The sequence below is a fragment of the Anastrepha ludens genome, chromosome 3 (assembly GCF_028408465.1).
Source record: "Anastrepha ludens isolate Willacy chromosome 3, idAnaLude1.1, whole genome shotgun sequence".
In the NCBI taxonomy this organism is placed as follows: Eukaryota; Metazoa; Arthropoda; class Insecta; order Diptera; family Tephritidae; genus Anastrepha; species Anastrepha ludens.
Window position 1 is genome coordinate 31,498,963 of NC_071499.1, and position 23,696 is coordinate 31,522,658.

The following is a 23,696-nucleotide window of genomic DNA, read 5'->3' on the forward strand; positions in this document are numbered from 1 at the left end:
TAAACTGGGAAGCCTGCATATTTTTGCAGAGTAGAGAACGAAACTGCGAGACTCATTCTTGAGCACCGTTCATCGAATGTAAAATAATATTATTATAATAGGTCTATTTATAAGTTCGTGCGGTTTTACAACAGATGGCGTAACTTGATTATTATTCCATCGATCCACATTTCCAAACATTCATTGGAGAGCTACTGTCGTAAGGCACAAACGTCAGTATAAGTTTTTTATTTGAAGCGTAAACAACAATATTTTTACCACACTTGAAAATGTCGAATTTCGTGCCAAATAATGTGTTTTTGCGGGGAATTCTTCTTCATTATTTTAATATGAAGAAAAAAGCAGCCGAAAGTCATCGTATCTTGGTGGAAGTTTATGGTGAGCATGCTCTATCTGAGCGAACGTGCCAGAAGTGGTTTGCACGCTTTAAAAGTGGTGATTTTGGCTTGGAAGACGAAGAACGCGAGGGTGCGCCGCCAAAGTTCATGGATACCGAATTGGAGGAATTGCTCGATCAAGATCCGGCTCAAACGCAAGAAGAGGTTGCAAAAACTTTGGGAGTTGATCAATCAACCATTTCCAAACGTTTAAAAGCCATGGGAATGATCCGAAAGGTAGGCCATTGGGTGCCGTATGAATTGAAGCCAAGAGACGTTGAACGCCGTTTTATGGCATGCGAACAACTGCTTCAACGGCACAAAAGAAAGGGTTTTTTGCATCGAATTGTGACTGGCGATGAAAAGTGGGTCCATTACGACAATCCAAAACGTCGGGCAACGTATGGATACCCTGGCCATGCTTCAACATCGACGTCGGCGCAGAATATTCATGGCCTGAAGGTTATGCTGTGTATCTGGTGGGACCAGCTGGGTGTTGTGTATTATGAGCTACTGAAACCGAATGAAACGATTACGGGGGATGTCTACCGACGACAATTGATGCGTTTGAGCCGAGCACTGCGAGAAAAACGGCCGCAATACGCCGATAGACACGACAAAGTTATTTTGCAACATGACAATGCTCGGCCACATGTTGCACAAGTGGTCAAAACATACTTAGAAACGCTCAAATGGGATGTCCTACCCCACCCGCCGTATAGTCCAGACCTTGCGCCATCCGATTACTATCTCTTCCGATCGATGCAACATGGCCTGGCTGACCAGCACTTCCGTAATTACGATGAAGTCAAAAAATGGATCGATTCGTGGATTGCGGCAAAACCGACCGAATTTTTCACAAAGGGAATCCGTGAATTGCCAGAAAGATGGGAAAAAGTAGTAGTAAGCGATGGACAATATTTTGAATATTAAATTTGTAACCATTTTACGTCAATAAAGTTTCAAATTTCGAAAAAAACCCGCACGAACTTATTCATAGTCCTATTAATAATATTATTAAAATAGTATTAGGTGACCATCTATTAAAGGACGGGACATGAAACTCCAAGAATCCACACAAAAGTTCCTCTCGGAAGTAGGATTAAACTACATACCTAATTACTGAAAAGACACACAATAGGGCTTGTCTGGTAGGCATGAAGCATCCATCTGATTCCGGGAACCATCATAAAACATTTCATCGACACATACTACCAAGTTACCACCTGAAAAGCTGAACTAGTAAGTAAACTCCCTTGAATCTAACGGGCATGAATCCAGCGCACAAAAACTGAAGCTATAGAGTTCAATTTTGCCGCAGCGAGTTGCGAGTGACCAGCTCTGAATAATCGATAACGTCCCTATCGGGATGGTGAATAGTTTTAAATACTTGGATTCGCATGTTAGTGAAGATGTTACGTTCAAAGAAGAAAATGTGCAACCGAATTCAATGCGGATGGCAAAGCTGGAGAGCAGCTTTTGGTGTCCTGTACGACAAGAAAATACCACAAAAGCTAAAAGGTAAAATTTACAAAAGCATGATCAGACCAAAAATGGCATACCGAAATGGCTTCCGAATGCTGGGTTATACTCCCCAAATTAGAACAGAAACTGTACGGGGCAGTAATACGTAAGCTGAAGTGGGCCAGTGGACGAGATACAGAACAACTTTATTCTTGGTAGCAGCAAATTAGCGCAAAACTTCAAGAAACTCGACTTTGCTGGTACGGGCATGTTATGAGAAGACCGGAACCACTAGGTGAGGTTAAGTTAAACGGATTGCTTGCTTACGACAAGACACTCGGTGGCCCTTATGCTCACGTCAATCGTTCGTTTAGAGTAATGCCAAGGCGAATTTATTACAGGTGACAGCAAACACATATAAGTAAAATCCTACATGTATTTGTTGTTGCGTTTGGTGCAAGCATCATGTCAAAATCAGCAAGCAAATGTAAACATACGAATGTAAACATACCAATACATACAAACAAAGCATATCATTTTGACGTAAGCCATACCTACGGCGAAAAATTCAGCTGGGTGAATGCTGTCACCTTATTAAATCCACCTTGAGTAATGCTTATTTCCTCTACCACTCGCTGACGGTCAAGCCTTCGCACACTCATGCGCTCTTTCATTTCTCTCTCCTCCAGAGTGGTCGGGGTCCCAACAAAGTGTCGTGTTGTGTTGTTGGATAAGCGAGAGCGGCCTCCTACAATCTTTAACACCTCTTGAATGTATGCACCCTAAGGCCAGTGCCATTATCATTGCTTGACTATCGTTTTCGCTGCTTTGTCTATAGCGTACATCTCAGCTTGGGAGACGCTACACCAGTCTGAGAGTCTAAAGGAGTAATTTAAGTATAAAAGTTCCGAGTACACTCTCGATTCAGTGCTATTGTCCATCTTTGAATCGAGGCAGACAACTAAAGACATGGAAAAATACTAAAGGGTGGTTAAATTTCAAGGGCGGATGTTGAATGTGAACCACACCTAAACGTCAACGACACCGTTGGACTTTTTTCTTTGGGGTTATTTGAAAGAAAAGGTGTACGTCGATAAGCCAGCCACAATTCAAGAGCTAAAGGATGAGATAATTCGGCACATTAACGGCATAGAACCTTAATTATGCCTTAGCGTCATCGAAAATTTCGAACATCGGATGGAGGTGCGCCGCCGAGGCCGTGGCGGCAATTTGGCCGATATTTTGTTCCATTCGGAATTGAACCATGCGCTGAACCGAAATAGGAAAGCCAGGAAAAATAAGAAGAAGAAACTCTGTATACACATTTTTAACACTGAATAGATCTTCAAATTATTAATTTTTTGTTAACAATGTTTGAAATAAATCCAATTTCAGAACAAAATGACTTGGATCACTTGACATAGAATCGCTCAGCTAGTACTTGCATACATATAAGAATATATGTATGTGAGTATATCTGCAATAATGTCGCAAAACCTATGCAAATGGAACCACCCTAGTGTATTGTGTACTCCATAATGCATAGGTGATTATTACTAATAAAGCTAAATTTTTCATTGTATTCGTTTGTCGAATTGACGATCTATGAACCGTGCAAACTGACATGGTCAATAAAATATGAATTGCACTGTACTTCACGTACTCACATCGACACGCCACTTATGCATACCTCGTATGAGTGGAAATGCAAAACAGAAATATGAGCTGCTGTAGATTCGAATGGATGGAGGAAAGAAAGTCTGCTAGGTAATCATAAAACTGTGTTGGCAAGAAAAGAAAGGCCTCATAAACGTCTGCGCTTGCGCAATGAGGAAGCAAAAGAAAAACAAATAAAAAATAAAAATAAAAAACAAAGAAAAGCGAATTGAAACGCCTTACGCATCAGCAGCCAGTCTAGGTCTCTCTTTTTTCACCAGGCAGTTGTTGATCAAGCATAGCCTAGCCACATAGCTACATATAAGAAATGGCCATAAGTCACGTTGCGCATTATGATGTTGCATGCAACATGCATGCATATACGCGAATATATTCACCACACATACACACGCACACATATAAATGTTTATTTCTTTGTTGCTGCAGCAGACGCCCAGCTAGGGGTTTATACATACATTCGTTTGTGGCAGAGGAGTCGGAGACTTACACGTTTCTGCTCGTATATGCCAAAAGAATTTAATTAGCCGTCTTGTCGATTACCGCAGTAATACAGTAGAGGGAAAGTAGGCCTCTGAGCACATTTGTAAAAATGTAGGGATATGTACATACATATGTATGTATGCAAGCATACCCATTTATTGTGAAGTTGTCAGGTCGGGTCTTGACGTTTTTGACAAAACTTGGTTATAACCACCGATTGACCGAGACATGACCTGTAAGGTACCACAGCAATGAATGAGACTTTGTTCTTTTTAAATTTTTTTTTTTTTAGTAAACGAATGTTCTTCTGCGCGCAAGTACATATGTATGTCTGTATGTATGTATATTTATTCCATAAAAAAAATCACACTACACTTTCGCGGCGTTGTGTCTTTACTCAGCTATGATATTTGTTAGCTGAATAAATTGCTTGAAAGCTACAATACTTAGAACGTATGGGGTTCTAGCTTTACTACTTCGCCAGGGTTTATACGTAATATTGGCACAGCTATGATGTTCAATACTAGTCCGGAGCAGACAAGTGATCGGAACAGATGGTAATCCGAAGGTGCAATGTCTGGAGAATACCGTGGGTGCGACAAGATTTCCCAGTTCAGTCCTTCTAATTATTTCTGGACCGATTTAGCAACGTGTGGTCTGGGGTTGTCATGCGGCAAAATCATTTTGTCATGTCTACCATCCCATCCCCCCATCAAACGTATTAGCTGCAGTCGGTGACGATTGCCAGTGATGGTTTCAGATGATTTAAAGAGTTCATAATATATGATATCCTTCTGAACCCACCAGATGCGCAACATAACCTTTGAAGCATGAATATTTTTTTTCGCTGCCGATGGACCTGGTTTACCTGGCAGGCTAGAACATTTTCGACGATTAGTCTTATCAAAATAGATCCATTTTTCATCGGCAATGACGATGCGATGCAGATCTTTCTTTTCTGCCGTTCAAGAAACATCTCATACGTCACCAAACGTCTCTCGATATCCCTCTCCTTCAATTGATGTGGCGTTCAGTTACCTGCTTTCTGGACCATTCCCATTATATGCAAACGTTTACCGACGGTTGATCTGACAATATCTAACTCTTTACACATATCATCAAGGGTTTGACATGCGTCTTCGCCCAATAATTGTTGTAGTTGAGTATCCTCGAATTTTTTCGGGTGCCCCTTTCCGATTTTTATCACTCACGTCGAAATTGCCACTTTGAAAGCGTCGAAACAATATTTACAAGTTGTATTTGATGGCGCTTGATTGCCGTAAATATTTATCAATATACGACACGTTTCAGCTGCACTTTCTTTTAAAAGGTAATAATGAAGCATTACTTCCCGCAAATGCGGTTTTTTCGGGGCGAACGTAGACATTTTTGGCGTTAGATAAGAAAGGATCTTTACGCTTCAAATGAATGCCAATTACTGCGATCGAGACCTCACATATATATCCACCTTTAAATCACCAACATATTACTAGAGCGAACACAAAAATAGTATCAGCAGCGACACTGCTTTTACGAGGGCGGAAACTTATTCCCATACCTAGTATTTGAAAATTGCATTCAAAATTGAATTTGACAGCCTGGCTAGTATGCCTTTTTGTTATTTTCTCTGCGTTGTTCGCGCATTTTTATACATAATTTGACAGATTAGTTTGAATAAATAGAAGAAGATAGCTGCTTAGTGTTAGTTAACATAACTCTTGGATCTACTTTGACGGGCCAGTTTATCTGCCTTGTAGCGCCTACCTATGCCCTATGAGTTCGAGATCCCGAGATTACGTCTATTCTGTTGAGATAAATATACTTTTACTGATCGAAAATAGTTCAGCGGAAGTTTAGAATTGAATTTTAGAAGTAAAATCCAAATAATCTCATCATTAGGGAAAAAGTCCTCTCTGTCTGTCATGCTTATAATTTTAACAGACCGACTGCAATTGTTACTTCAGTTTAAAAAACGGGTAACTTAACGGTATAGCTATTTACCTATGGTGAAAAAAATTGTGAGTAAAATTTCGGCTGCCACGTCTATCTCTTACACTCTAAGGACGCCTCATCGGATATTCTCATCATTTGGGCTTCTGCCCCATACGTTAGGACCGGCATGATAAGAACCTATAACTACCTAAGGGGTATTAAAATACCCACAAAATAATATTTGCGCAAACAATCATATCTCGTAAAAGGCATATGATATTAATTTAGTTTTCTTTCCTGCTCACAGAAGAAAGTGCAAGTAGCTGACGTCCTTTGGAAGGTAAGCTGAAATTCCGATTATTCTTTCAAAAAGCCAATTACCAGAAATTCTCAAAAATTAAATATGTATGTTTACAAAGCTAAAAAGTATAGGAATCAAAGAAAAATATTTTTCAAAATCCTTTTGCTGACGATGTTGGGTCTGTTCCTCAATAAAATTCGCATGAGGAAAATTTACAGGACGGCAAGGAAATGAAAAATCCAAAAATACGATTTTTGCGCTACAGCAGACTTGCAGCAAAATTCATTGGGCTTTATTCGATTTTTATTTGATATTCTGAATTATTCATTCATTCGTTCATTTTTTTTTAGATAGTCAGAATTATTTATTTAATTTTCACAAACTTGAAACCTAGATTTACATAGTTTTTGTAGTAGAATGAATTATAGTTTCTTTAAAAAAAATTTAAAACTAAATAAATTGTTAAAATTTGTCGGTAAGGCTGATATTAGTGGTGTCGTAGCCATAGCCGTAACCATAACCATAGCCGCAACATTACAGCATTTGTCGATTAGTCATGCCGTAACCATAAACAGCTGATACTGAAGTAGAATTAATGACAACATTTGCATTTTTTCATAAAAATACAAATCATTTTCCCTAAGGCAATTAATTTTTCGTCGTTCATTTCAATTATTCAAATTTGATCGCAAATATTATATCAAAACAAATGTAAAGTATTCCATAGCTGCTTACACTAATGAGGAAAAACCAAAATCCAATAGCTACATACGGCTACGGTTATGGTTATGGCGTTATGTTGCGGCACCTATGATCGTTTAGAGTGATGCCCATATGTTTTATCAGAGCAGCTGATTGCTATGGTTACGGCTAAGGTATGTCTGGCAGTACTCACAGCTTATGTCCCTGTGATATAGTTATTGTAATTGCCGCGTGCCTCCTTCAATTTGTGGTACGCGTATTTATGTTGTTCAACAAATGGAGAGACCTACAGTTTTATCTCGCCTCCTAATGGCAGATGGATGTTTTAATAAGACGCTTTTGTATGACAGAAATTCACTCGGAGCTTTGTCATTGCTTGACCTATACAAACTTTTCTAAAAACTTAAAACAAAAAAACCGTACAGCGAGGACTACGGGTAGGCAGTAATGGGTTAAGCAAACTTTGTTAATCTCCGTAATATTTTCATATAACCTACATAATTGGACATGTTGTATATTCAGGTATTTCGAAATTAGTTCTTTTGCCGCCACTTTAAGGTCAAAAAGTAAAAGAATTTAATAAGAGAAGAAATAAAATTAATCAGCATACATATTCGTACATATATTTTTGAAATTATGAAAGAGAAGAAATCAGTTGGTAAGCTTTAAGTAACCTAGTTTAATAACAACCTTTTGAGATTTCTTAATAAGACTTCTAAGTAAGAATTAAGATAACTACAGGTAAATAATGAAGCAACGAACAACGTCAACCACATAAACAGCATTACTTCATTGCTTGTAAAAGTATACATGTACATACATACCTAGGTACAAGTATAAGTATATAGTACATACATATATGTGGGTATATGACATGCAACTACAACCTGAAACTTACGAACACACAACACACAGCTTCCGCATTCGCGCTGTGGCTTGCATAAGAAGCCTTTCACGCCAACTACAGTACTTCTGCTGCCGCTGCTTCTTCTAACTACATAAACAACTATTTTTTACCACTCGTACTTATACTTAAATATGTACCTGTATGTACCTTGGCGGCTAGTACTGTTCTAAATCAACTACTGTATCTTAATGCCACGCCAGGTTTCTCACTACTTTGATTTGTCGTGATTATCGCTTGCTGCTGCACTGCTATTTGATTGTCCGTTGCGGTGCGTCGTTGAGCTACTTTGACTGTGAATGACTGCCTCTTTGTCTGCTCTGACTGGTTTCATCGTCAACAATGGCATTAGTTTCATGACAACAGGTTTTATTTCTGGCACGTTTTTTCCGAAATCGGTGGTGCAATTTATAGTTTTTTAAATTGAATTATTTTTCATAAAAAATTTCTTTACCTTTTCTCACTTATCTTCGTGTTGCTTGCGGTCGAGTTAATGACTGATTTGCTTAGTTTAGGTTAGGTTATACGATTGCCCATGATAGGGCCCACTTGGAAGATAAATTAGAAACGTTCTTCGTGATACCATTGCCAGGCAGAAATAGAGAAGAAACAAAAAGGGGCAAATGGATGCAAACAAAGTCGCAAACTATTTTGTAAACATTTCATATCTTATTTGTACATAGAAACTAAGCAATGCTTGATCAACTTCGGCACGATATAGGCGTAGATTGATTTGAGGTTTGCACTTCGACCTCATGCTCTTGTATGCCCTCTACTCATCACAGTACCTCATCCAGACCCAGTTCGGATATTAAACACAAGATATAGCTGTGTTGGATTGAGCATACGTGGCTTTCTTCTGGCTGCATTTGGCCGAAATGTCTCAACCTTCTCCGCCCTATAGCATTCAAGGAGAAGGTGTATTGGAGCCTTCTGGGATTGGTCGCAGATACTACATGACACAGTGGTCCATATCCTGATCATGTGCAGTCTGCAGTGGCCTGCGAGACTGCCCGTGAACATTCGTAATTTATTCGTGGGAAGTGTTATTTGTGTTTTTTAAATATCTTTTGATTGTAACGCCCCAGTAAGGGTTTCATCTGGCGCAGACTCACAGTTTGGTGCCAACCTCCCTTAGTCTATTCACTCCAAATCTCCTTGTTGGTTCGACGGGCATGGGTCCTATTAAGGACGAGGCCGCAGCTTATCTTGTCAATGCGTCCGCTACTTCGTTCCCAGTTATAGTCCTGTGCTCTGGAACTCAAATTAGCCGGATGCGATTGTATGTTCCCAACAGATTCAGTTTCTCAACACACTCAAAAACTAGTGAGGACTTACATCTCGGCACGATATTGTTTGCTGTGTGGGATTTGATTTTTTTCCCTGCCCTGCCTATGCAGTCGGGTCAAGATTTTCTTTAGAGCGTTTCCAATATACCAAAATTTCCAAACAACTTGTTTGTTGTTTTAGCATCATGAACATTTCCCATACATGCAAGGGGAATGCTGCTGGAGTGACAGTACTTGGCCTGATATATGTAAATCCGGCGGGTCGTTTCGGTAACGTCGAACCGACTGCCGTAGGATTATCGATAGAATTGGATCAATTGAGGAGCTGACGAGTAATCCCTAAAGTCGTACGTCTTGATATAGTCAAACATGTAACAACATTTAACATAAAATTGTCGGACTTATTCGGCTTTGGTTGCCAGACTTTTTTTTAATAGCAGATGCTTTCCATTTCAATTCAACCGGGCTATTCGAGTCATGTTCTTCGATTTCGATGTAACTCAAATATGTTGCTCTCTGGTCAAAATAATGAGACACGTATTTTTTTGTTCGCCCAAAAAAAAATTTTTTCAAGACTTATCGGCAATTTTGTTTTTCGGATCAAAATCGATTTTTTTAAATTATATAAGCAAAACTTTTTTTTAAATGCCCATAAATTAGTCGAAAATTAACCGATTTTAATGATTCTGGGTTCAAAATGATCGTCGTTACTTACACAAGCAACTTCATGTAGAAACAATTGCAAAAAAGTAGTTGAACATTTTTTATTTTCCAAAATATGTCAATTTGCCATAAACGCACTCAGAACGTTTTGGTTTTAAATTTTGAACTCGACGAAAAATGGAATTAAATCAGGAACATATTCCAGCGATTATTTTCCACAATTTTCCACGTAGGTTAACAAGACAAGAATGCATCTGTGGACTTAAACAGTTACGCGGCGAACAGTGACCATCCTTTAGCACCGTAAAAAACTGGGACAACGAATTTCTTTTGTGGTAATTTTTCGTTATCCGACGAATTTCGGGGAGATCATCCAAAATCACTAGTAGGGCCAGAAAATATTGATGCGAAATAATTGAGGAAGGTCGTCATGTCAGATGTCGTGAGATTGCGGCATCCTTGGACATTAATATGACGAGCATCAATAAGATTTTGCAAAAAGATTTGCGTACGGGAAATGCTCCTGGATTGACAGTCTTTGGTGTAAGAAAATGCTGAACAACTTCGATCGCAATGCATCAAAGCTGTGTACTATATAACATCTACCTACGCACATGGTAAAATATGGATTTAGGCATACGAGGCAAGAATCGACTGTTCCAAATCGGAGTCAAGTCCGACAAAAATTATTCGATCCGAAGCACGTTGAAGCAAATGGTCAATTCTGATTGGATTGATTGATGAAAAATGTGTGGAAAGAACAAAGAGAGGGGAATCATTATTCCTAAAACAATGCGAGCTCTCATTGCGTACGGTGCAGACATAACGATTTTTGACCCACTGAAATAACGAATTCATGGGACAGCTGGCGGATTTAGCGCATTTAGTAACAGACCGTCGACATCGAAAACTGATGAAAACATCAATAAAGTGATGGAAAAGTAGATCAATAACCGCAAAATAACCATCATAGAGCTGGCAGAGGACTTGAACATTGCTTATGGATCCGTTCAGGACATTGTAACTAATGATTTGGGTTTACTGCAAAGTTAGTCCCAAAGGATCTGAATTTCACGCAAAAAAGGGATCGCTTTGATATCGCCAAAGATATGATTTCCTAGGCTGAATCTGACCCAACATTCATCAAACTCATCATTGGCACTGGTGACGAGACGTGGGTTTATGAGGGGGACACGCAATCAAGACAACAGGCGAGTGAGTGGAGAGTTCCGAACGAACCAAGTCAAAAAAAAAACCACGTTGTTTTCAGTCAAAAAAGAAAGCGATGCTCACGGTTTTCATAGATTAAACGGGAGAATGGCTCTGGACTGGAACCCGCAAGGGAGCAGAGGTCGCGGTCGACCACTTGGAGAAGGTCGATGCTGCGCGAACTAGCAGATACCGACATCTCATGGGACGGTGCAAGAACAACAGCACAGAACCGTGTACGATGGAAGAGTCTTGTCGAGCCCTATGCTCCCGCGAGGAGTGAACAAGGAAAAAAAACAAGCACCACGAATTTTTGCCAGAAAGTCAGACAATTAATAATGACTTCTATTTGGGCGTTATGAGACATTTACGTGTGGCAGTTCGCCAAAAAAGAAAGGAATTGTAGAAAAACAACTCTTGGATTTTGCACCAATGACAACGCACCATCTCACAGTGCCATCATTATCCGTGAATTTTTCACCAAGAACGAAGCGAATACCATCCGAAAGCCATCGAATTCACCTGATATAGCTCTCTGCGATTTTTTTCTGTTCCATCGAGTCAACAAACCACTACAGGGAACGCGGTTTAACAGCCGAAAAGAAGTAATGAAAAAATTGAAGATGGCTCTAATGGCTATACCAAAAATAGAGTTCCAGAAATGTTTCGAAAGCTGCATCGAACGTTGGCATAAAGGCATTGCTGTTGATGGAGGCCACAATATCACTTTTGAGTAATAAACTTGTATTTTGAATTTTCTGAATATATTCCGGAAACTGTTTGGTCAGGATGGTATGTTTCTAACTTTGAAATTCTTTGATAACCGAATTCCAACTCATAAGGGGAGTCGTCTATGTTCTAACTTTTTATTTCGTGCGAGCCGAATATTCGCGCAAATTGTGTTCAGACCTCTCGCCCGTTAACCAATGTGGCCATTTTGTCTCTAGTGCAAGATGGAAACGCAGTGGAGTTGGATTGGTTAGGTAGATGGTCATGAAGAAGTTTGAGTAACATTCATGAAACTTTGCTTGACGGCTTAAAGAAATTGTTATACAGCAAACGTTTCCTTCTAAAATCTGAAAGCGGGTTCAACCGAAGATACTGAAAGTGGGTAACAGAAAACATAATGTATAGAACTGTAAATAACGGAGTGAACTACATTACACGCGCAGAAAATATTACTCATTGGGTTAGTTATAAAATATTTGACTCAACGCCGAAGATTTCTTTACTAGTTAATTTTTGTATTTATTTATGGAGTTACTTATTTGCTTTTTTTTAATTCGTCTTATCTCATGGGAACGGACACGATTTTTTTGTAAATGTGATTCAAGTTATTTTTTAATGAGTAAACATTAACTCACGTTCACAGATTAAAAAATAGAGCATAGACTGCCAGAGTGGACTGCTTTAATCGCAAACATTCAGCACAAGCAATGTGGAAAAGAAAAATTCGAAAATATATAAACTTGTTTTCAAAGTTCGTGCAAAAAGATTTGTTAATCAACAGTAAAGTACGTGACAATAATTGGAGAGAAATACCGATCAAGCTGAGCAGTGAATGAGAAGTGACGAGAAGCCCATCCAGCAATCGGCACAGCGCTCCAGTGGCGCAATTGGTTAGCGCACGGTACTTATAATCAGTAACTTGTGTGTTGATGTTGAGCAATGCCGGGGTTGTGAGTTCGAGCCTCACCTGGAGCAGCACTTGTAAATATTTTGTCACATTTTTTTCACACAACCCAATTAAATATTTGAGTGTTTCTAAATGCTTGCTTTATGCTCTAATTTCCTTAGAGGGTATTAATAGTGAAAAAGTGCGAAATAAAAAACTGGTGCACGAATATCGTAATTTACTGTGCATCTCATACTTATTTATATGTTAAGAAAATAAAATTAATCCACATTTATGACTCAGATATGTGGCCGGTGGCGCTAATTTAGTGGCACAGATTTATTAGTTTACGTTTAAAAAATTTACTAAATAAATGTAGAGTGAATTGGAAAAAAGCTTGAGCTTAATGACTCTTTTTTTGGTTGTTTGAAAAACTCGAAAAAATCTGTAAACAAAAAACTAAAACAAAAATTGATTTTATTCCTAGTTTTTGTCTAAGTTAATACAATTAAAAAATAGGATTAAGTTTGTTATGAAACATATTATATATGATTTTTTAACCCTTTACTGCATGAATTAATGAAACGTTTAAAAAAATTGTTTCATGGTGGAAATAGCTTTATTTAATTATCAATAAGACATATTAAAAGCAAAAAAATAATGAACAAGTTTTATATTTCGGCTTTTTTACAACACCAAATATAAAAAATAGTTGTAAATTATAGAAAACAGTTGAAAAGCGGAAAAATTATTATCCGTCAAGAAAGTTGAGTATATCGACTTTATGAAAATATTTTTTTTTGTCAAAAAGTACTTACGTTGTACTCTGTTATCATTTTTTGAAAATGAATCCCTCGCACTACAATTCTGCTTTTTCACCCACTTGCACTAAAGTGAGGTTATTGCGAATTGTCATAAAATCATAGAAAAGTGTTTGCCTTTTCATTTTTGCTAAATACATATAGTTGAGGAATTAAAATAATTTGAATTATTTTAAAAAATTTAACTTGGAAATATAATTATAAGAACTGCAATACCATATAAGGGCTCATATGCGGTACAGGGTTAATAAATTGATTTCTTTTATATATATTAGTCAAAATAATTTTTTATTAGATTTTTTCTTTTTGAAACTACATACATCGAAATATTTGAAATTAATATAAAATATAAAATTAAAAATTATATAATTAATAAAAATGTAAATCAATAAATATAGAAAGGGAGGTATAATAAAAAAAAATTAAAAATGGAAGTAAAAATTATATAAAATGAAATGAAAAAATTAAATTAAATCAAACAAAAGAAAATTCGAATAAATGTAATGAATGTGTGTAAGTGAGATCAAATCAAATGAAACGAAGTGAAATAAACTAGAAAGTAAAGTTTTTCGATATGTATTAATGCATATAAAAATATTATAAAATGTTTAATTCAAAATTTTCAGTAGGGTGTAAGCTTAGTTTTTTATTATGTCACTAACTGGAAATCACTTACCTTATATTTTTTTAACAATAGTAAGTATTAATACGTACAATAATTCATATTCTTTTACGATAGCTAATTTTTTTCTTAATTTTAATGAAATAATTTTTTCCGATATTTTTTAATAATAGTTGCAATCATTTTTTTTTTTAATTTATAATATTCTTTTTTTTATTTTTAATTACTTGCTTTTTTATAACTTGATTTTTTGTTTGTTTGTTATTTTACAAAAAAAATAGTTTTTTTCGATACTTGTTACTATAGCAAATAATAATAACATAACAATATTTAATATTTTTATACGATAATTAATGGCTTTTTTATTATTTTACATGAAATAAGTTTGCTGCGAAATTTTTAATAATAGTAACAATAACAATTTTTATTTTTCTTCATCCCACTCACTGGCACGATTTAATTGTGATTTTAGTTAATTTTTAAAATTTTGTTATTATATTATTGCAAACAAGAAGTTTATATATACACACACATACATATGTATAGACATGCAATTATCAGCAATCAAATTTAAAATAGTAATCTTAATAATAATAAGAATTGTTTATGATCAAAAATCCAGCACAAAAATACAATTTATTCATTTAAACTCTGCTGGAACAAATTTTATTCGATTTGTTGTACGATTGTGTCGGCCGGTCGATAACCTCTCCCTTCCGCTATGTCTCCACGCGATATACATTTATATCTGTATAGCCGCTCTTATCAGTGACGTCATATGACATTGACTATTTTTAAACACACAGTGTTTTTCATTCGTCTTCTCCATTTACGTATGTGTGTGTGTGCGTTTGTACAATATATTGCATATATGCATTTGCAAAATAATTCTTTATATGTGCATATTAACATGTAAGTATGTGTTTACCTATACATATGTATTTACGTATGCTCCTAACAAATTCACACCGTACAGTGCGGTCAGAATGTGCTTTCTGATTTATATGTATGTATGTATTTGTTTTGTTGTGTTTCTCCCGCAAAGTCTGCTGCTCTTTTACCAGAGAACATTATGTATTTGTTATTGTTTCTCCCCAATCGTCGGCTGGCGATGACGATTATAAGCATGACGTGGATACCAATGCCACATAGAATAGCGGAGAGTTTGGTTTTGTTGCTTTGGGAATGTTACGAGTGTTTAGGAAAGCCAGGTGCTGCTTGGCAGAGCAATTGGTTGTCTGCTATGATATTCTGTTATTTACTCGGCTTCATTCGCCTTGTCAATGCCATATGCTGTTTGTTGCTCGATTCTTGTTTCGCGTCTGTTATCCACTGTTACTCGTATTGTTCTGATGATTCATCAGCGTGCTGTGGCTCTAGTTGAACATTGGCCAAACCCCCTCACAGCGCTCCAGTGGCGCAATTGGTTAGCGCACGGTACTTATAATCAGTAACTTGTGTGTTGATGTTGAGCAATGCCGGGGTTGTGAGTTCGAGCCTCACCTGGAGCAGCACAATTATTTTGCAAAACTTTTTTTTGGTATTGTTTTTTGCATATTTTTACTCCCAGGTCATTATTTTCTTAATTTTACAAAATTTTGTGCATAAACGTTTGTAGATTAACTTAATAAGATTTATGAAGCTATTCATGTAACTTTTTGCATTGCGTGCGAATCATCTTTAAGTGGTTTGATCCAGCACTTCAAGTGGTCGTGTAGCCAATTCGTAAGCGTTGGTGTTTGGTGTTACTTTTGCGCGCCGTAAATACTTTACTTATTTTACACAGTAAAGAAAAATTATAATTTTTGTGTAATAGCGAAGAGTATGCGCGTTGTGATGAAACCCATTAATATCTGTAACCGCATGAGTAGATAAACATTTTAATTGCCAATGAAAATAATAGAGATTAATTGTGTATATGAATATTTTAATTGTTGTGTGCGGATGTCGGGTAAATTTTATGTTTTTTGTAATTTTTCATATGCATTTTTCAAGCGTGTCGTTAAAGAAGTTTTATTATATTCATAGGTATGTGAGTAAAAAAAACCTCCCCAAATCAAAACACGGTTTGATCCCTTAAATAAGCGGTTAAAAGGACTTATTAACAGAAAATTTGTATCGCTTAATATGCCGTTAAGATCTATAATTACTATATTTACTGCTTCCTCCAAAAAAATTTTTGATATCAAGATTTTTTGGCCCAATGAATTTCTGTGAGATATTAGCTTTTCAGACTTAGACATAAATAATCAGGCAATTTCTTCAATCTGAGTAGCAGTGAATGTTGAAAAGGATCTAAAAACGAGCAAATTTGATTTTGGTGTTCAATAAACGTCAATATTTGTTAATTTTTAATTTGTTTGGTGGATCCTATGGCAAAATTTGACGATTTGTTTGGCGATTTTGAATTGTACAAACTAAAATTTGTAGGAAATAAAAAAAATAAATAAATTGTGTTAACTAGCGTTTTTTGCTTGTAGATAGTAAAATCTGTTCACCAGAGGTCGATTCGGTGTTCTTCCCATAGGAGGGGACCAAAGTTTGAAAGGTCTGAAATATCGACCGTCATTTTGTCTTCAGTTAGTGTAAAGTCAATGAATCCAAGAGAATCCACTCTTTATCTTTCCTATCTCTATTCTTTCTACTGAAATCTATCCGGGTGTAGTACAATGGTCTACTGACTGAGTGCTTGGACCAACCCCGCTCAAATCTAATCTAATCTAATCTAATCTAGTGTAAAGTCGTATCTGTTTTATGATCGCTCGCAGAAATTTAAGCTCCGAATTCTGATAAAAGAATCTTACATCTCTCTAAACCATTTCCAATATTTAGATTCGAGAATATCTACATAATTTACATTTACAAAAAATATGTTTTGCTATTATAGAAGCACCTTCGCTAGACCTACATGCTTGCTTTGTTGCCCGCTATGAAGTTCCAAGCGATATCCTAGTGACTTTTCACAAATTAGAGAATAAATGAATTTCGTTTGGTCGTTTTATGCTTTCCCTTCGAAATATTAGTTTGGCGAAAAATAAATCCATTATTTGCTCGTAAAATTTTTACGCAAATGGTTCAAAACTGCTTTATACTGCTACGACTACTAACATGCCGGTCAATTTTGATTATTCCTGTGAGCTTATCGACATTAATGAAATTTTCTTTAACATCAAAAATGCCTGCCTCTTAGATCAACTACTAAAAAATATATTTAAGAAGCTCCTGTTAAAATTTGAGACTCATCGGTTTTTACCGTTTTCAAGTAATGTTCGTCACCGACTTTGAAAACACCATTTTGAGAAAAAATGCGTTTAAATTTTGCCTTGTACTTTCAACCACTCTGAAACGCCTTTTCAAACTTGCGTGTAACTTCGAAAATATTCTCCGGAACGATATTCAATTTTCGGTGTGTATTCCATGAAGACAAAAAAAAAAAAAAAAAACTAAAAGAATCATTGTTTTGAAAATTCTAATTGTATATAACCCCTTAATTCTAAAATGTACTTATTGCCACCGATTCAATTATTTAAGGTTTGCTCACTTTGTGACATTAGAATTCTGACGCGCCCTTACAAAAGGTCGCATTTAAGAAGGGCGAAGAAAGTAGAAAAATTTATTACCGTTTTGGTAAAAATGGTAGCAAAAAATGTTTTGTTTTTACTTAAATTATGTATAAATGGAACAAACGGAATTTGCCAGGAATGATATTAAAAAAAAGGTTATTAAGTTAAACCCAGATTGATATTTTGTGAATTAATTTTTAAATCGAAAACTAATCACGAAGTTGGGAAGTTTTGCCAATATTATGCTATTATATTACCTAAGCATTATGGCCCTAATGAAAGCCTTTCACAGGAGCAGCGAACTCATCATAAATTTAGTTGACTAACAACAAGCTGTGAACATACTCACGCCTTGCTTTACTACGCTATGCCCACGTAAGAGTGGAGTTTTGACCCCCCAAGTCGCGATTATTCTTACAATTCTAACTACTTGACAAACTACCCCGGGTATGAAACACAAAATGATAGAAAATGTTGTTTGTAATAGCGGAGGCTTCTCGACAGGCAATGGCACACCTCCGAGTGTATTTCTGCCATGAAAAAACTCCTCATAATCTCTCCTCATAACCACTCTCCACCTGCCATCAGGAAGCTGTGATTAGTCACAAGTAAGTACTCCCCCAAAATGTATTTAAAAGGCACCGGATTCAAATTGTCAAAACGTCCATCTTTCACGTTCATTGCCCCAAAAATATGATCTATGATATCCTGATTTAAGCTGAATGTCAGGACGGTTTCCATATTGTTTTGGACATACCGAGCAAGTGCTTATACACCCTTTTGAAAACGAAATGTTTTTCCTACAAATTTTACTTTTCTTCCATTTTTGCCAAACATTTCTATAGTTAGTAACCCATTGTGTTGCTAAGGGAGCTGATTTGTCAAGAGAGAATGAGAAAGCTGCTTACTGAGCAAACGTTTTATTATTGAATCATGCTTATTGCCCTTATCTTGCACGCAAATTTTTTACTTAATAAGGCATAATTTTAAATTTATTAGTAAAATGTATTAAAATTATTAATGAACTGTGTAATTTCAAATTTGTGTATAAAAGAATCGTGTAAAAGGAGACTCTCGTGTATAGCGACTTTTTTGTCTGGAGAAGAAATTTTGTTGTGCTTAAAAATTCATTGACACCAAGAACCTCGTTGTAGTCTTAGCACTTTCCCTTCTTATCTTAGTTCTTATTTTTTTCGAAATTGCCCAGCAAAAATACTTCAGATCAGGGGTGTACGACAAATCTTTTTCTCTTGTAAATTGGTACAGTCTAATGTGTATGTCTATAAAACTATAAAAATATGTATGTACATAAAAAAATATTCGTCATTCTCGCTAATTAAGCTTGGCATGTTGATTGCGTTAGTCTTTACCACAATTGCCGCCTAAACGTTTCTCCCAAACATTCCCAATATTAATAAAAATTGAAACAACTTTTTTAATACTGCAGCCAATGACCAGCAAATCACAAAAGCAAACAATAAATAACATGAAAATTATAACAAAAGTAAATATGAGTATGTATGTGTGAGTGATTATACACAACAAATCGTTAAAACAAGAACAGGAACATGAAAAAACTATAGCCAATGCACGCTAAGTTGTCAAATCATTGACTGAGGGGCAGTGGATAAAAAAATACCGCAAATGGAAAAACAAAAACCGAAAAAAGTATACAAATAATCAACGATGCTGCTGAATTAGTGTTGTGAACGTTACTCAGTTCAAGTACTCGTCACCCGTTGATTGCGTGTTTTGCTTGCGAGAAACCCCCTCCTTGGAAAGGGAAATGAGCTTTGAGTTTGACAAACGCTTTAATCAGCTTCACCGTTATTGCTATGTTTTACGTTGTTTTCTGCTTCTTGCTAAATTTTAATGAATAACTATTATTTATTTTAATTTATAAGTGTGAAGAAAATTTTCATAAACATACCATAAATCAATTTGCTTCTACTGCAGACGAGTCTCATCAGTCTATACTTCACAGTTCAAAGCGAACCGTCACAACGTGGCAAACATTTTGTTCATGCTTTAGTAGCAAATTAATTAAAAAGAAAAATAGCAACAAAAAAAAACAATGCTCAAATGATAATTGAACACGCCAATCATTACAACAACAATATATATTATAGTCGTGTTCATGAGCCTTTCGCATGGCTCTAAAGGCACTAATTGGGTAAATGCATTTCTGGTTTTTGAATGTATGCCCGTATGCACACACACATGCATATCCTTGTCTCTAAACTTTGAATGGCTTTGCATACTCATAAGCGCTTTTCTATTAACATGAAACGATATCGCGAGCCGTTACCAGAGGGTTTAAGATGTACATCAAAAGTGCATTTGGGAAAGCTTAGATGCGCATCACTTCAAGCTGCAGCTGTTAGTGATTTTTTTTAATACTTGCTGGTAATATCTTGCCATATTGTGAGATGGTAGAAAAATTACAACTAAAAAATTACAAACTTCGCTACGCAATATTTCAACAACCAGAAAAATTGTTTTATTTTGGAATGCAGCATTAGGGATGCTCAAATGCAAATTGAAATATGTAGCTCTGTTGCTTAAACTAAAAATCCTTGCATATAAAAATGCAATTTCCATTTGCTCAAATACATTAATATCCAAAATTATTTGGCCGAAATTTTGACTCAAAAGAAGGATTCTCCAGATTGAGCTGCATACATTGGAGCTATTCAAAGCATTTTTTCACTTGTATTTTGTAGCTGTGATATTGCTTAGATAGCAAAACCGTACAAGGTTTTTTCAAGATTGAGAAATAGGGGGACATTTTGAATATTTAATCTTGGGTCAATCACAAATGAAGCTTTTTTTGATATCTCAAGCGGTTCCAAAGTGTGGAACTGAAGATATTAAGGGTACACTTTCCGGCAAAAAAATCCGTAAAATTTTGCGCAAATGGTTTAAAACTTGTTTATGGTCCATGCTACGACTACTAACGTGCCGATCAACTCCAATTATCTCTGTGATGTTGCCGACATTGTCCAAGGTTTCTTTAACACCAAAAATGACTGAACGGAATCGACGAAACCAAAATTGCACGTAATTAGCTCTTACAGTATCGGCACCAAAAACAATGTTTATTAAACATCATTCACAATTTCAGCGGTCTAGCTTACATTTTCGCCTTTATCGAAGAAAAATTCTAAAATGTACCGAATTTTCTCTTTGTTGACTTCCATTGTTAACACACTGTAACTCACAACTGAATGGAACAAAGAAAAAAAGTAAAATATTTTTTTAGTATAAAATGTTATCTTGACAACGAGTATAAACTTCAAATTGTTTCATCGATCCCTTACGAGAAATCTACCGAGAAAATAATGGATATCTTTTTCCCCAAACTTAAAAAAGACCTTTTTCTATTCGCCATTTCTCCGCTCGCTATCTCTATTCTCGATTAACTTGACGAAAAATTTGTATGCGAAAGCAACAACAAAGTTATCGAGTAAGATTCGCCGCTGGCGAGTATGGCTAGAGCTCATTGGGCTGCACTGCCTTACCAGCACATATAATTTGGGGCAGTTCTCTTCTCGCGCTTCTGACACATGTTCATTTGCTTCATCTATTCCTCACTTGCTAAATCTTGGCGGAAAGAGAGGCCTATATTTCAAATATATTGAGCCATTCTGCTTAATACGGAATTTTGTTTTTTTGAAAGCATTTGCCCATATAAAAAAATAAATATGCAACTTAATTAAAGTACTCCATAATTTCTATTAAACGAAAGGTGTCTAGTGTGCTGTACATATTAACCATCCAGTTCGACAATTTTCCTCATATATTTCATACTTCAAAGTGTGACCGCTGATTTTCATCAGACAATGATCCACTACAATGTAGGCTATGCAAATAAGTGTTATTTTCAAAGAGTCAGTTCACAGAGTTAGTTGACTCCATAAAGTGATTTTTGAAAATTTACCTATCCTTAATTTCACGCTTGGAATGATGGCATGAACTCATTCATGACTAATGGTGGAGACGGCTACAAGGTGCGATTTAAAACTGATCAATTTTTGGCTGACGAACTTGATCTATTACATGCACCATACATAAAACCACTTTGAAACACAAACATTTTGATATAGGGCTGCCAACTACAAGGTCCGGCACTCGAAGAGTAACCAACTTCAGACTGCACCGGCATCAGCTGTCTGTTAGTTGGCTAAATGACAGTCCAGAGTATTGTTTGCAAGCGCGCGGAAGCATTTTGCCGAGAGTAAAAGCAGAAAAAGAAAATCAGTAATGGATTTCAAACGTAATAGTGTGATTTCATTATATTCAAAATCACAACCAGCGATTGTTCGTGAGCTCGAGCACCTAAAGTAAATAAAGTATTTTTTTATCGCACCATTACTCGTTACAATGATACTGGTAGCATCGCGAAACGTCATGGAGGTGGTTATCAAAATACCGCAACGTCACGTGAAATGGTTCAAAAAGTGAAGAAACGACTTGAGCGAAATCCCCGACGAAGTGTCAATCAAATGGTGAAAGACGTGAAAATATCTGATCCTAGCATCCGTCGCATACTGAAAAATGATCTAAAAGTTAAGCCTTCCAAGATCCAAAAGTCGCATGATCTCACACCGAAGCAGCGACAAGTCAGACTTGAGAGAGTGAAGGAGTTGCTTCGCTTGGCCGAAAGTGGTCGATTTCCAAACATTGTGTTTTCTAGCCAGAAAATTTTTCAAATTGCGCAATTCGTAAAGTCCCAAAACGATGGGGTTTATTTGATCGACCGTTCATACGAGAATTGGAGTCATCGATTGGCCACCAGGAGGCAGCATCCGGTAATGGTTTGGGCCGCTGTAACCGCAGATGGTTGGTCTCCAATCGTTTTCCTCGAGCCTGGCGTCAAGGTAAATGCCAAATATAATCTGGAAAGTAATTTGGAGGTTGCTTTGAAGCTGTGGGCAGACAATCATTGCGATAGCAGACCTTGGACGTTTCAACAGGACTTGGCACTGTCTCACAAAGCTCGAGTGCACCAAGAATGCCTAATTAACAACTTTCCGAACTTCATAACGTCCACACAATGGCTCCCAAATTCACCAAACGCGAATCCAATGGATTATTCTCTTTAGGCCATTTTGAAGAGCTAAGTCCGAACTAAAATATTCACCAGCCTCGATGCGCTAAGAAAAGCCATTGTCCGCAAGTGGGCCAAAATACCTGCAAGTCACATTCCGGCAGCTTGCGATTCGTTGCTGGACCGTCTCAAGGCCATAGTCAAGGCAAAAGGTGGTCATGTCGGCACTTCGAGTGCCGTTGTAGAATAGAATATTGATATATTAGATATTATTTTTAGATAGATATTATTTTGCTAGAATTAATTATGATCATTGAGCTTTGGTTGCACATCCGATCAATTTAATTCTTTTTCTTAGGGGGTACTTGTGGATTGCTTGATCTCCTCGGTGTGCGATGTTGCCTAATTGAATAACAAGCCGTTATTAAATCTTTTGAGACATGCAAGTGGAAATTAAACATGACTACTGCATGCAACCTTGGGGAATTAATAAAATGTTTTAAGCAAACTTGTTTTTTTTTTTGGCCAACCTGTTTTAGGAAAAACATAACTGAAAATATATCTATACTAGCTGTACCCGGCGCGCTACGCCAACAACTAAAATAAATTTAAGAAAAATAACTTTAAAGAAAAATCAGTACACAAATATTCAATTTATTCTAAACCATTTTATTGATTTTGTTTATTTTAGTTTCAAGTCGATGTTTACTGAAGTGCTATGGGATACACAATATTTTTGTTTTTCAATCTGGTGCGTAGACGAATAAATCAGAAGGTTTTCGGCCACATACTTGTAACGATTGTCCTTGTGCTTTGTTAATAGTCATTGCGAAAGCGAGTCGCACCGGGAACTGTAAACGCTTGAATTCGAATGGCATATCTGTCGGGATCATTAGGATACGTGGCAACAGTACGTCTTCACCTTTGAATTTTCCAGTTGTTGTTGCCTCGATAACATTATTCATCAGTTTCTTGACTGAGAGTCTGGTTCCGTTGCAAAGTCATGTTGGATTTATGTTTCGAAGAA

General features: G+C 36.6%; 1 protein-coding gene and 2 non-coding genes across 3 annotated transcripts in view; all 3 read left to right on the top strand.

The window, feature by feature from the left end:
- The window catches only part of LOC128857340 (uncharacterized), a 116,111-nt gene that overhangs the window by 64,592 nt on the left and 27,823 nt on the right, over positions 1-23,696 (top strand). The window lies entirely within an intron of this gene.
- Positions 12,600-12,702, top strand: Trnai-uau (transfer RNA isoleucine (anticodon UAU)). Its single transcript has 2 exons — positions 12,600-12,637; positions 12,667-12,702. It is a non-coding gene; the product is annotated as a tRNA-Ile (tRNA).
- On the top strand, positions 15,465-15,567 carry Trnai-uau (transfer RNA isoleucine (anticodon UAU)). Its single transcript has 2 exons — positions 15,465-15,502; positions 15,532-15,567. It is a non-coding gene; the product is annotated as a tRNA-Ile (tRNA).